The following is a 14,611-nucleotide window of genomic DNA, read 5'->3' as shown; positions in this document are numbered from 1 at the left end:
TGAGACAAAGAGTTTGGCCTCAAAGAGTGTGGTGAGCAGGATAGAAAGGGGGCTTTTGTGACCAACCACTGTGAGGAGTTGTTTTTATTTATGTCATAAATCTGGTTTGTTTTATGGTCTGACTATAAAAGCCTAAAAAGGCCTTTTAAATCTGGAATTTCTTACATGGGGATGTTTTATTGGGTCAAGGCAGACTCTGCCTGCTTGCCATTAATATCATGGAAGAAGTACTCACACTTGCCTTCATCAAGGTTTCTCTCTGTCTCTTTTTTTGTCTCTCTCTTTTGGGGTCACTTTCTCTTGCTATCTCTGTCATTTTCTGTCTCTTTCTTTTTCCATTTTTATCTCTATTTTTCTTACTGTCTGACTGTCTCTGTGTCTTTGTCTTTATTTTTTGTCTTTAAAAATAATGGCTAACATTTATATCATTATATGTCTTTGTGTCTCTGTCTGTCTGTCTACCTGTCTTAGTTTCTCTCTTTCTCTATTTCTCTCTCAAAAACCATGAGCATAAAGTAAGAGAAGAAGATAGTAAAACTCCAAATGTTCCTAGGAGTCAAAATCCCCAGGTCTTTTGAAAATAACAATCTTCTAATGTTGAACTTGCTTGCTAGGCAGACAGTTGGCAAATAAAACAGGTTTTCAGCACAGGACCAAAGTGATTTTGCTTTGAAAATGAATAAGTTAAAATGATTGATCATTTTTGGTTGAATGATAACCTTGCTTCCATACTGAGACACTTTGCTACTTTGATGGATGCATGAGTCCATTGGTTTGGGTACTTCTAACAATGCATATCATAACCCTTTACATTCTTCAAATCAGGGGAAGTTAGAGTAAGGCTGGGCAAATGTTTAATTGCCTTAGACTTTGAAAGGAAGTTTGATGTTTTAGTACAAGTTCTATGGGAGGTCTATCATGAGAAAAGATAGACCAAAAATTCAGGAGGCATGGACTCAGATTTTGACCCACAGGCCAACTAACAAAGAGTACCACCACCTGGACAGACAAATTCTTCTTCCATGAGTTGACCACTTTTCCCATGTCTCATGGCTTTCTACCATCACCTTATAAAATTCTATTAAATATACCCTCCAACTCCTATTGCTGTGGTAGCCATGTCCTAGAATCTACCTTCTCCCCACCCCAATACCTGCAGTGGTGAGGGTCAGTCTCCTTTCTCTCCTAGAAAGAGTTCATCCAAAGTCATTTGGTCCTCTCCACTGTCCTGCACTAAGGGGTATAGAAGCCTACTCTAGCTAACTAAATAAAAAGCCTATTGTTAAATTTTCTGTGTGACAATTATACCTTACTATTTTTATTTTGCGTGTATCCTATATTTATTTATTTATTTGTGAATGTATTGTATCTCCTTTGCAGAATGTAAGCTTCATGAAAACCTGTCTTACTTATATCTCTCGAGCATCTTAGCAAAGCACCAGAAAAATAGTAGGCACTTAATAAATGTTTTTGACTTATTAAATCACTTTTGACTCCATATGTGTTTATGATTTTATACAAATACTTTTGCATGTATAATATATTGTATATATCATACATATAATATATGCTATACATGTATAATATATCATAGACATAATATGTATATATAGGCAAGTATTATATACACAAATGTAGATGCATTATATATAATATATATGTGTATGTCTGTGTGTGTGTATCTGTGTTTTTGTGTGTGTATACATTTTGTCCTAAAAATCTTAGTGCAGTTTTAAACTAAAGTCAATGCAAAAGTTATTAGAAGAAAGGGCCAAAGGAAAATATGGAGTTAAACCCTGATTGTATAGACATTAATGAAGACCTCTTCTCAAAGCATATATGGGCCCACTGCAGACAAGAGCCCCCTGTACTTCCTCTTTGAAGATGATTGAGTGCAAATGTCAAAATATTAGTTGGAGTCTGAATAGAAATTGGCATTGCTTAAGGAAAGAAACTGTTCCATTCAAAGAAATGAAAATTTTAACAGGTAGCAAGAAAGAGTACATTAATGGAGGAATAAAATAATGCCTTCTAGGGCATTCCAAAGTATCATTTAGATTTCTTATCATGAATACCACAAATACTTCTAATCCCTTGATTGGGTGGTTAACAATTCCTTTTCAGAGCTGATTAAGTTACACACATTGTAGACATACCTCACTCACTGGAAACATTTTCCTTCATCCATGTAAATGAGGTCAAGCCTTAAACCTTCAGAAGTAAAGCAAGAAAATCATGTCATTTTCTTTTGAGTGAGAGAAAGGAAAAGGCTGACAGTGGTGGGGAATCCTCTGAGAGAACTTCTCCAAGAACAAGTGAAAATGACTTGGAATCATATTCTCAAATCTCTCCTTATATAGAAAATGGTAAAAACCATCGAAGCAGATTATGTCCACACCTTGCTCTTGCAGCTGCCAGAGGGGTGATGTTGATGTTGCCACAGCAACAGCACATCCTTCCTTGAATTCTCCTACTCACTGCAGATGTGGGAGCTGGCTTAAAAGTTTTATCATGGGTTTCAAAGATTTATGATGCTTCCATGATTTTTGCAGTTTGCCTGACCAGTTGCTTGTCACTGATAACAAATTAGAAGTACATAAAAAATCCCTGAAACATGGCTGGTGAGGTACCTATCCATTATTTGGGAGAATAAAGATTTTTATTAACTTTTATATAGAAATGTATTCTAAAATATAAATGATATTTTGGTAATGATGTATAATATTAAGTGAATGTGAGTTATGTATCATAATGGATAAAGATCTGGACCTAAGAGTCAAAAAGATCTACCTCAAGATCTACCTCTGATATATCCTGGTCAGATGACCCTGGACCAGTTCTATTAACTACTCAGTGTTTCACATAACTGAGACTATACGTGGCTGACTTGGAGATGATCTGCACTGATAGAAAGATAATTCCACCTGGAGTTAGTTTTCTATATTAATGAAAACCAGAAGTCCAGGTTTTTCTTTTTCTTTTTTAAAGACACTATTGAAAATTGGACTCTGGACTAGCAAAGGAGAGTTTAAAGGAATGTGCCTCAACTAACCTCTTTTGCAAATAAAGTCCATAATACTTGTATAGCTGTTTCTAGAGGATTAGTCTACCAGTTTATTATCAAAGAGTTGGACATGAATAGATTAACTTTTGACTATAATAACTCATACCATTAACTAAGAAATTATCATCTATTAAGGCATAAAAGATGTTAGGTGACCCAGTGCATAGAGTGCTGAAGGCCCTGAGTTCAAATCTAGCCTCAGATGCTATCTGTGTGAGATTGGGAAACTCAAATCACCCCATTTGCCTCAGCTTCCTCATCTGTAAAATGAGCTGGGGAAGGAAATGGCAAACTGCCAAACTATGTTTCCCAAGAAAATTGCACATGGGGGTCACACAGAATCAGATATGCTGAAAAACAATTCAACAACAAGACAAGAAAGGGTTGCAGTTCCTATCACAAGAGGGTAGACTCACCTTGATGAAGTTTGCCATCCACATGAAGAATGAAATAGATAAGGTAGATCTCTGTAACAGAGTAAACACAATTTACAGTAACAAATAAAGACAGTAACCTTGTGTTTGACAAGTATAAAGACTTAAATTTGTGGATATAAAAAATTATTATTAGGATAAAAATTATTGGGAAAATTGGAAAGTAGTCTGGAAGGAACTGAGCATAGACTAATATCTTAACACCATTTACTAAAATGGGATCAAAATGGATATATGACCTAGATATAAAGAGAGATTACAAGAAAATTTGAAGAATATGTAATATATTACTGATCAGACTTATGGATAGGCAAATAATTTATGAATAAGCAAGAGATAGAGAGCAGTTTTATGACATATAAAATGGATGATTTAAATTACAATATATTAAAAGGCTTTTGTACAAATAAAACATATAGCCAAGATCAAAAGGAAAGAAGAAAAATGGAAAAAATTATACACAGATTCTTAGATATGATTTTAGTTGTATTAATCTCCTACCATAGACCATGTGTTCAATGAGAACAGTTAACATATCTCAATACTTTCTAATCCCCCCTTAGTATTCATCATGTGCCTATAATAAAGTAAAATTTGAGTAAATAGTGGAATGACTGGGAGACAGTAAGACATAGTGGATAGAGAGCTGGCCCTGAAGCCAGGAAGATCTGAATTCAAGTTCAGATTCTGACAGCTGTGTGACCCTGGGCAGAACATTAAACCTCTCACTTCTCCAGGCTACTCTCTCAGATTATAATTGCAAGATAAAAGACCAACCTGCAAGTGGTATAGGGAGTTTTCCTTACCTTGGTGGTCCTTTTATCAGGGAAATCCCAGGTTTAATCCCTGTCCTAGTTCAACTGAATGTTCATCAGTAATTATCAAAATTGGAAACCGCACAGCATTACTTGATGAAACTAATTTTACCACTTGACAAATTTATCATTGCTCATTCAATGACATGAGCCTAATAAAATTAATAAGGAGAAGTAAGAGATAGAGATTTTGGAAGGAAGAGGATAAAAGAGGATTGAATCATGAGGATAATTCAAGAGATAAGGGAAATTAGGACATCCAAAGGAAGGAAGCAAGGCTCCAAATTGGGAGACCTTGCACCATAGAGCTGCTCTAAGCTCCCACAGAACTGAACACCAAGGGTTAAACTGACATCATACAATCAGCAGGAACACTTCCAACAGGGTCTGTGCAGACCCTCAAGTAGTAATTAATTCTTGCTGCTTTCCGCTCTCCAGCTTTCATCATTCTTAATGTTATCTAATTGTAAAATTATTCTTCAAACCTTCTCAGAATAAAAGAAGAAAATGCCCAGATCCAGTTTCTACCTTTCTTGGGGGCATGGGTGCCTTGGAACCTTGGTAGAATAACCCAAGAAGCTGTTAATTAAGTGCTTCTGAACACTTGAAAGCTCTTGATCCCATACTATTTTTTAACAACCTGAATTCTAAAATACAATTTAAAACAATTTTAAAAAAATACTGCAGCAAAATCCTTGCTAGTTGCACTTTCAGAGGGCACTAAATAGCTGACCATTATTAATGACGTGGCCGCCATAGACCTCACAGTAACCTCAATAGATACAATAGTGTTTGCCTAAGCTGAGACAAAGACAACAAGAAAAGGAAATAAGGACATTATCATTTCCCAAAATATGGAGTAGATACCAATATGAGGCCACTGCATTCATAGTAGTAAACACAGCCTTATTTGTATAAACCTTGATGCACTAAAGAAGGCCTGAGTTTTGTTTGTTTCTTTGTTTTAATTGAATTTCCATGAGTAAAACACCTTCCCCTACCTCCTCCTAAGCAAATCTTTCAACAATAGCATATCAGCTCTGTCTGAGAGCATATTCAATGTTCCATACCATATTACCCTATCTCTCCTACTAAAGGTGGGAGGTAGTTTTTCTTTTTTCTGTATCACAGCTTATTAATTCTAATCACAAAGTACTCAATTTCAATTTCACTTTGTTTTTCCATTTATATTGTCATTGTGATTATTGTTCCATTTATAGTGTTCTTTTTATATTGCAATTATGATCATTGTTTTCTTGGTTTTGCTTATTAAACTCTGTATCAGTTCATATACATTCCCATATTTCTCTAAATTTTTCAGATTTGTTAATTCCTATGATATAATATTACATTATACTCCCATAGCACAATTTTCTTAATCTTCCACAATTGAAGGACATTGTTTTTGTTTCCATTTATTTGCTAGTACCACAAAATTTGCTATAAATAATTAGATTTTTCCATCTTTTGTCTCACTGTGGTGAATACCTAGAAATAAGATATCTAGGTCAAAGGATATGGGTTTTTAGTCATATTTTCAAAATGTCTAGACCATTTTATAGGTCCACTAACAAGTTATTCATATTCTTATCTTCCAAATTTTTCCAAAATTGACTATTTCCTTCTTTTGTCATCTTTGTCAATTTCCTGGGTAGAAGGTAAAGCTTGTTACTTTAATTTTCTTAGTGACCTGGAATAGTTTTTCATATTTTTAACATTTAGAGATTCTTTTAAAAATTCATTTATTTATTTTCATGCTTATGAAAATGCATATTTTCAAGTCACAAAATTTCCCTCCACCCTCCCTTCCCATAGAAATTCTTTTGAGAATTATGTATTTAGATATTTTGATCATCTCTCCTTTGACAGCTGGCTCTTGGTCATTATATTTAATATTATTTCCCTAAATATCATTTCCTATCAGGTCTTTATATGAGAGATATTTAATGTAAAGAAGTTTTCCCCAGTTGTTTCTCTTCTTATCCCAGCTAATTTTTCTATGCAATTTCTTGTAATCAAAATTGTCGATTTTATCTTTTGTGATCTCCATTTGCCCTTATTTGGCTAAGAATTCACAAGAGGACTGTTTTTAAAAGACCCACTCTGAACATTTTTTTTCATTATACCTGGAGACATATGCTATTAAAAATTACTTAAAAGTATACAAGAGACTAATTTGAGATCTGAAGTCTTTTCTGTTATGAGTAGTTTCAGTAGCCTTTTGTGTATTTGAGATTTGTATATGACCTTGGCATTGATATGGGGGGATAATGAACACCTCAGATAAAGAACAAAACAGTCAGGTTAGGATGGCAGTCAGATTTGTGGAAACAATAACTCATCTGTCTTTGGTGGATAAAAAAGCTGAAATTGTGACCATTCACCTCATATTATAGATCTTTACTTCCCCCCTGGTATAAAACGTAAGTGATATTAATTAATGCATTAAACAATTATCTTTTTTGGTTTATACTCCTGAATCACAATTGACTTGGCTATGAAAGAGTGATTTTGGAACTTCTATTGCTTCTGTTTGGTGAATAGTAGCCTACTGGTTTTTGGGATCCTTCTGGTGGCCAGTTGCCTGTAGGAAGTATGAGTAATTTTTTTAGTTAAGGCTCAAAACCTATATGTTGCTCTTAATAAATAGTCCTCTAATAAATTCATGTTAAAGCTTCCAACAAACAATTATCAGAAGACTGAGAATAAAGATTGCCGGAGGTTTGCTATTTTGTTCAATAACCATATGGTTGCGTAATTTTTTTGGACTTGCCAAGAATGAGATGCTTTGTGTGCTGCTGACTATTTATCAGAAACATTTAAGACTCCCTGTGGTGGTCACAGTTGGTACTTCTTAGTCAATGGCTTTGTGTTGGACTGTTCTTCTGAATGACTACGAACTGTGAAAAGCAAATCCTGGGGATTGAGCCAAAGTCAGCCACCCTTCAGGTAACTTTTATTGGCACTCATGCCTGAATTTGAGAGCAAAAAAAAAAATCAATGGAGATACTTTAAAGTTGGGGGGGTGGTATTTTGATAGCATTCAAAATTTTGATAAAAGCAAAAGCAAAAAAATTGCTAAATACGTAATCTCATTAATTTTTTAAAACCTCAGCAGTTTAGAGAGCTTCAAGGAAAAGGCTTATATTTGGATATTAAAATTATTCAGAGTATAACAAATAAAATCTAGCCCATATAATCATGGCTGTTTAAGTGGAAAGTTTTTACATTTGTGGTATCATGCTTATAAATACACATAACTATACAGATAGTAATTTTGATGAAAAATGACACACATATTGATATTTAAGGCCTTTCCTTATCTTTCTACTTATATACTTTTATATACTTAAAACTTGGTGGGAATCTACTCAACAGTGGACTCTGTCCCTCTGATTGGAGGACTGAAGGGGAAGAGCAAAAAAATCTTCCCCTAATCTTCATATAAAGAAGGCTCAGAAGCCCAGGAAACTCCATTTCTCACCAATTGCATTCTTTTGTTCTCCATTCCACTATCATCCTCATGCCATTCCTTGGAAAAACTATTACTGGGAAGCTCAACAATCCAGAAATTGCTTCATTGATGACCCTCACACAACATCAGAATTCTCAGTAGCTTCTGTCCTCTGAATGGATGGCTAAAAGGAGGAACAAAAATGCCTCTCAAAGCCTCTCTCTCTATATAAAGAGCAAAAGCAGAGAAAACACTTTATTTTCATCATCCTTCCTCTCCTAATTTTTAGGTTTTTGTTTTGTGATGTCTTCCACATTAGATTGTAAGCTCCCTGAGGACAGGGACTCTCCTTTCCTTACTTCACTTAGCAATGGTTTTTATTCATTAAAGTTAGCATATTGTATTGCAATAGCATTTATTAAGTGAAAGGCACTATACCAGGCTCTGGGAATACAAAGGCAAAAAAAGATCACATCAGACCTTGTCATGAAGAAGCTCACATTTTACTGGAGGACAACATGCACAAATAAATAGATGAAAAAGATTTACAAAATAAATACTAAGAGTGGGGGGGTAGGTGGGTAATTCTTGAACTGAGCCTTGACATAATTTCCAAGTGGTGAGGGTGAGAAAGAACATTTCAAGCATAGGATAAGAATAAAGGATTCAAGTCTGATTAGTCCCTTAATATGTTAGTAAAAAAGCATTGTTTCAGTGCTGATTGTTTTAGCATATAGTATCAACTAATAGGACCTATGATGAAATTCTACATCTCACTGGATCAGATTAATACCTCATTTCTCTTTACTATCTATAATCAGCAACTAGCAAAGAAAAAATAAGTGAATAAATTAATGATCAAATTTAGGTCAATCTAAAGTTACTAAACTAAATTTTAGTGTGAGATTTCTATACATTACATCTTCAGGTATTCAGTAGGGGTTTCTTGAAGTATACTTTTATGTGGATCATTAGTTTACGAGCTCCCTGAAGATAGGGACTTTTTCTGCCTTTCTTTGTATTTCTAGCACTTAGGACAGTACCTGGAACATTTGTTAGTGCTCGATCATTTCAGTTGTGTCCAATTCTTTGTGACCCTATTTGCGGTTTTTTTGGCAAAGATACTGGCATGATTTGTCCTTTCCTCCTTCAACTCATTTTACAGATGAGGAAACTGAGGCAAATAGGATTAAGTGATTTGCTCAGGTTTCACATAGCTAGTTAAGGGTCTGATGAATCCTGACTTTAAGCCCAGTCCACTATCCATTACTCCACCTAGCAATGTGTACCTAGCATATCCTTGATACTCAATAAATGCTTGCTAATTTTTTGAATTCTCAGATGAACAACCTCAAAATCTATTGACAAATAGAGCCTGTATTAGCATCACTGAAGGTTGAAGGATTCTTTCCAAGAGTATCTAGTATTACAATGTTATTGGTACTATCTATACAAATACTATTACTCTACATTTTATTTTCTTTTAGTGTGAGCAATTGTATATTACCAATAAGTCCATAGTCTCTGTCATTCTTGTCGTTGCTGCTTGAAGAAAAAAATTACTTTTTTGACTACTTCAATCATTTCAATTTATACCATATTGGACACAAATTAGATCTGCTATTCCCATGTTCTTTGGTTTGATTTCTGTTTGTGAAATCCCTAATCTATTCAAAGATTGAACCTCAATCATCTCTGAATGGAAATGAAAGCTCTCCATTCAAGAAGAGGACTTTGTTCAAGCCATGAAGTGCTGTAGGCATTTGAAGATTTGCTTGACAGAAATGGATTCAATTTAAACTCTTATTAGAATTTATTATTATTTAGAGCAGATTATTAACATAATGAATAGAGCACCAAGTCTGGACTCAGGAAGACCTAAATTCAAATACAACCTCAGACACTTACTTGCTGTGATCTTGGACAAGTCACATAGCCTAGTTTCCTCATTTGTTAAATGAAGTGGAAAAGAAAATGGCAAACCACTTCAGTATCTTTGCCAAGAAAACCCCAAATAGGATCATGGAGAATTAGACAGTTGCATTTCTTACTTACATAAGTTGAAAGTTACCAAGTTTAGCACTCTAGATAGCATACAATAGTTCGCCATCTTTCAGTCTTTTTAAAATGGAAGTCATTTAATGGGGAAACTGGATTTCAACAATATCTTATCTGGATGTCAATTTCCCCAATATTATATATTATAGAGACATTGTAAGAATTGAGGGAAGCTGCCTATTTATTCATTTGATCAAGAATGGTTGGAAAGTGCAGATTATCATACCAATTTCAACTATTAGTATTTCTAATTTTTATACCTGATTTGAAGAACCAAAACATAAATCTTACTCTAATATCTACCTATCTATATCTATCTATCTATCTATCTATCTATCTATCTATCTATCTATCATTTATCTATTATCTCTCTCTCTAACCCTTTATCACTCTGCCTCTCCATCATCCATCCATCCATCCATCCACCCATCTATCCCTTTGTCTCTCTCTCTCTCTTTCTTTCTTTCTAACTGTATTTTCAGATGACTCTTTTACCACTCTTAAGAGAACCCTTTCCCACCTAGTAACAAATATGTACAAATAGGAGTTTTTTTGCTTATTTTTTCACAGCAAAGGTATCTCTCTGAATCTCTGACATGCAACTCCAGCTGCCTGCATAATTCCAGGTGAGATAGATACTTCACCATTTTAACTCATTGGATTATTGACTGGAGATGAGACCTTTGGAGCACCGTAAAAATTGCTTGATCACTGTTGGCTATATCAAAGATTAAGACTTGGGAGACTTAGTGCTAACTGGACCAGATTGGGAGAAGGAATAGTTTGGATATTATTGACTAAAGTAGTCATAGACTCCTGGAAGGAGAAGGACCTGAAAGGTCAACTTAATCCAGTCTCCCACTTAAAGCAGGGATTTCACTCACAAGGTTGATAGCAACTTGCCATTTATGGACAGTTCTTTTAAAAGTTCTTCCTTAAAGTCTGTAGTCTGATATTTGTTCCCCTCTCTATTTATTTTAGTTCTTCTCTTTGAATAACACAATTTACTACCTTTAAGCTATTGGAAGATAATTGACCTATTTCCATTGTCTTCTCTTTCTCAAGCAAAATAGTCCCTGGTCTTTCTCATATGACCTTGTGACATTATTTCCAGATCATTCATCTTGGTTTCTCATTTCTGATCTTCCCTAGTTTTTCAATGGCCCCTTTAAAATATGGCACTCAAAGGTAGATGCAATATTGTGAAAGCAGTGTTACCAGTGCAGGGTATGTTGGGTTCATTAGTTCACTTAATATGGGCACTACATTATTAACACAACCTAGGATTGCATTCTTTTGGTGCAATTTTTTTTTTAAATGTGTGCCTGTGTGTATATGTGTTGAATTGTTTGCAGCTCTGTCATTCTATTGGTTCATGTTGAACTTAATTAAGGTCATCAAAATTTTCCAGAGCTTCCTTTTAAGTTTTTTCTCCCATGAACTGCTGTCAAGATATATAAATGAACCACCCGAATTAATAATTGGGAGCAGGTAACAGGGAACCACCATAGCTTAAAATGTGGTTACTTTACAAGGGCCAAGTATTCACCAGTCTTAACAATTACTGCACAATACATCTGCATCTGCTCCCTCATTAAAACCTCATGCTAACCTGTACTAAAGCAATCTTGATTGTGCAACTGGATGGTAGAACAATGCTGATGTGATTGTCTATTTATCTTACTGAATGTAGGATTCAGGGATTATCACAAATTCTGTGCATCTGACCCATAAGCTAACTATAAAAGCGGTGTTCTTAACCCCTTTTGTGTCTTGGACCCCTCTGGTAGTCTGGTGAAACCTGGTGGTCTCCTCAGAATAATGCTTTTAAATACATCAAATAAGATAAAGGATTATAAAGTAAGCCAATTATATTGAAATAGTTATCATTTTTTTTAAAGTTCCTGGACACTGGGGTTAGAAGCTCTACCATAGAGCAATTTAATCCTAAGGGAGAGAAAGCCAACCAGTAGCAGTGGGAGCAGGAAGGTGAGTAAGGCATTGGCTTTCGTGACATTTACTGCAAGACACCCATCTGCAAGAAGGGTGAAGTCCTGAAGTGTTTGGGTCCCTGTTATTTACAGTACTCCACAGCAGCCTGGTGTTTTGTCCACAAGGGAGGGTGGAACTAAGAATATATGAAAACAATTTTTCCTTGAAACAGCTGCAGTTTTGGAGGAGTAGCCACAAAAGTTTATCATTGTTTATCATTCAACCCAGGAAGAATGATCATTAAGAGATCTTTTTAAGTCACCTTGGGAATATGCTGTGTGTGTGTGTGTGTGCCCCTCTGCCTAGGGGACACCCCAAGGTGAAAGGATTTGAGGAATACTTCTGTGATCTCATATTTGTTGGAGAGGATAAAAAAATACCTGTACTTGAGGAAAGAAACAATCCCGAAGGAAAAGATTGTGAGGGTGATGATGCACTGCAGGTTAGGAGACCAGGCTCAAGGAGTCTGAGATGGGATCTTCTGAAGAAGCAAAGTTCATACTTAATGGGATATTAAGGCAGATCCACGGACATTGACAAATGAAAAGAACCCCGCTATTGCCCTCAGGGAGGAAGGAGCCCATGGTTAGAGTTGGAAACTCCCCACTGAGAGGTACAGAGGCAGCAATGTGTAGACCTGACATAGCTAACCAGGAGGTTTGCTGTTTTCTTGGAGCATGCATCTGAGATCTGACAGAGTCAATCGATAGAAATCCTAAAAAATTTAAGGGGCAGCACATAAGAGAGAACCACTGAGCCTGTTTTAGAATTCACACAGAGAGCTTGTTGGATTAAATAAACATAACAAGTTTTTGATGAGCAATCAGAGGGAGAACTAATAGCTTTTATAACCCCATGTATTGATTTTAAACACAGTTGCCTTCATTATTGTGAAAATGGTGGCAAAATGTAAAATTATGTATTTGGTAACATGTGAGCATCTCCTTCCTTTCCATTATGCACCACTGACTAAAAGATTGTGTGTATATTCCTCAGTGATCTCACCTCTCTGCATCCTTGAGCAGAACCTGGCCCAGAGGGCCTATGTCTACCTGGGAAGAGTGGATTTGTATGAAGGCATTGGAGTGAGATTAATGTTGATGATTCTTTACTGTCCCCTGGTTTACCTTGGATCTTGAACTGAATGGGTTACCAAGACACCTGAATTGGAAAGAGCTGCAGCTACAGAATTCCATCCTTCTTCTGAAGGAAAACAAAATGGAGGTCTTTCTTCTGTCCAGCTTGTTCTACATTAAGAATACATCTATGATTGATTTCATTGATCCTGTTTCTCTAGAGCCCACCATATTGCTCCAGACATTAAGAAATGCTCTTTGGAGAGGCTGTTGATGAGGAGAGGGTAATGGATCAGATCTCTCTTTTTGCAGGAGCAAAAGTTCAATACTATAGAAGATTTTTTTTTGGGGGGGGGGGGGACTTGGCTCTTTTTTCTCCTTGAAGTAGTTGACTTGAAAGATGGTTTTGTATTTCATTTTTCATTGCTCAAAGCACTCAGGCATCAGTTACTCTGACTGAAGCTAATTAAAAGTATGATTAAAAATTCCCCACATCTGTATTTCTCCTTTATTCCATGACATAGAATATAGGTATATTTATACATGCAATTCATATGTATATGCAAATTGTAGTTATCACTGTGGCATTTTACTGGATAATTAGCTGGATTACATCTCCTTCATATATCTCTCATCCTTCTGGAGAACTTTAGGAACCTGTGATTTCCTTGATATTATTCTTTTTTTCCTTAAACAGGTAAGATCTATGACACAAATCTATTCAAAAGAATGGAAAACTTTAGTATTTTTTAAGTACTGGATGTTCTCTATTAAGGCTTAGAATAAATATTAATAATGCATACTCTAAAGAAAATCTAAGAAATAATATACCAATTTAGAATAGGTGCTTGAAGAAACCTTAGATATTTTTGAGCCTACCTTAAATATTTTTCAGTGTTTCTTCTATAAATGACTCTGCTTTATCTAGGACAAAATTTAACTGTTTCTTATATCTAGAGCCTTTTGGAGTTGTTCTGGGAATGACAACATGGATACATGATTTCTTTTTGATCTTGTTATGATCTTTTTGGTAGTCCAATGAGACTTATGAACTTTTCAGAGTAATTATTTCAAAGGCAAAAAAAAAATAATGGGATTAGAAGAAAACTAATTGCATTGAAATTTATTAAAATATTAAAAAAAACACGTTTGTGGACCCTGGTTAATAATCTCTAATGGAATGTTCAATAATAATTTGGGTGTCAGGAAAATATGGGTTTGAATTTTGCCTCTGATACTAATGATCACTTCAGTCAGATTCAGAGTTTTCTCATTTGCATAGTGGAGAAAATACCTGTGAAACTTTATTCTTGAGGAATTAAGTGAAGCATATTATATACTTGAAAGCATTATCTAAATATTAGCTGTTGTCATCATGTTCATCACTACTAACACTCCTATCATTGCTCTGGTTGTGTTTACCTGTTGGTTGCGTGTGCTATTTGTGCACCTGAAGCATCAGAAACAAATGTGAAGTTAGTTAGAGGTTGTCTTTTTTTCAACTAAAATTCAATGAGAACAGAACTAATGTTATTTTGCCCTTCCTGCCATCACCTCCATTATATTATCATATTCTCCTCTACCCAAAAGGGACAGAAGGGAAATGTGGGACACTATAATTCCCACAGCACACATCCTCAGGGTCCCTTTTCTTTGGCTTCCAATTATTGAGAAGATGACAAATATCACATATTTCCCTGATTTTTTAACACAGAGTA

At 35.3% G+C, this 14,611-nt stretch overlaps 1 long non-coding RNA gene across 1 annotated transcript in view; it reads left to right on the top strand.

Annotated features, from left to right (window-relative positions):
• LOC141489968 (uncharacterized) overlaps positions 1 to 14,611 on the top strand; it is a 209,365-nt gene that overhangs the window by 112,348 nt on the left and 82,406 nt on the right. Inside the window, exon 4 of the long non-coding RNA XR_012469033.1 lies at positions 10,396 to 10,451. This is a non-coding gene — a long non-coding RNA (uncharacterized LOC141489968). The remainder of the gene's footprint in view (positions 1 to 10,395; positions 10,452 to 14,611) is intronic.

Source organism: Macrotis lagotis, chromosome 5, assembly GCF_037893015.1.
Source record: "Macrotis lagotis isolate mMagLag1 chromosome 5, bilby.v1.9.chrom.fasta, whole genome shotgun sequence".
In the NCBI taxonomy this organism is placed as follows: domain Eukaryota; kingdom Metazoa; phylum Chordata; class Mammalia; order Peramelemorphia; family Peramelidae; genus Macrotis; species Macrotis lagotis.
The sequence above is the reverse complement of the archived record's forward strand: the minus strand, read 5'-3'. Positions and strand labels throughout refer to the sequence as shown.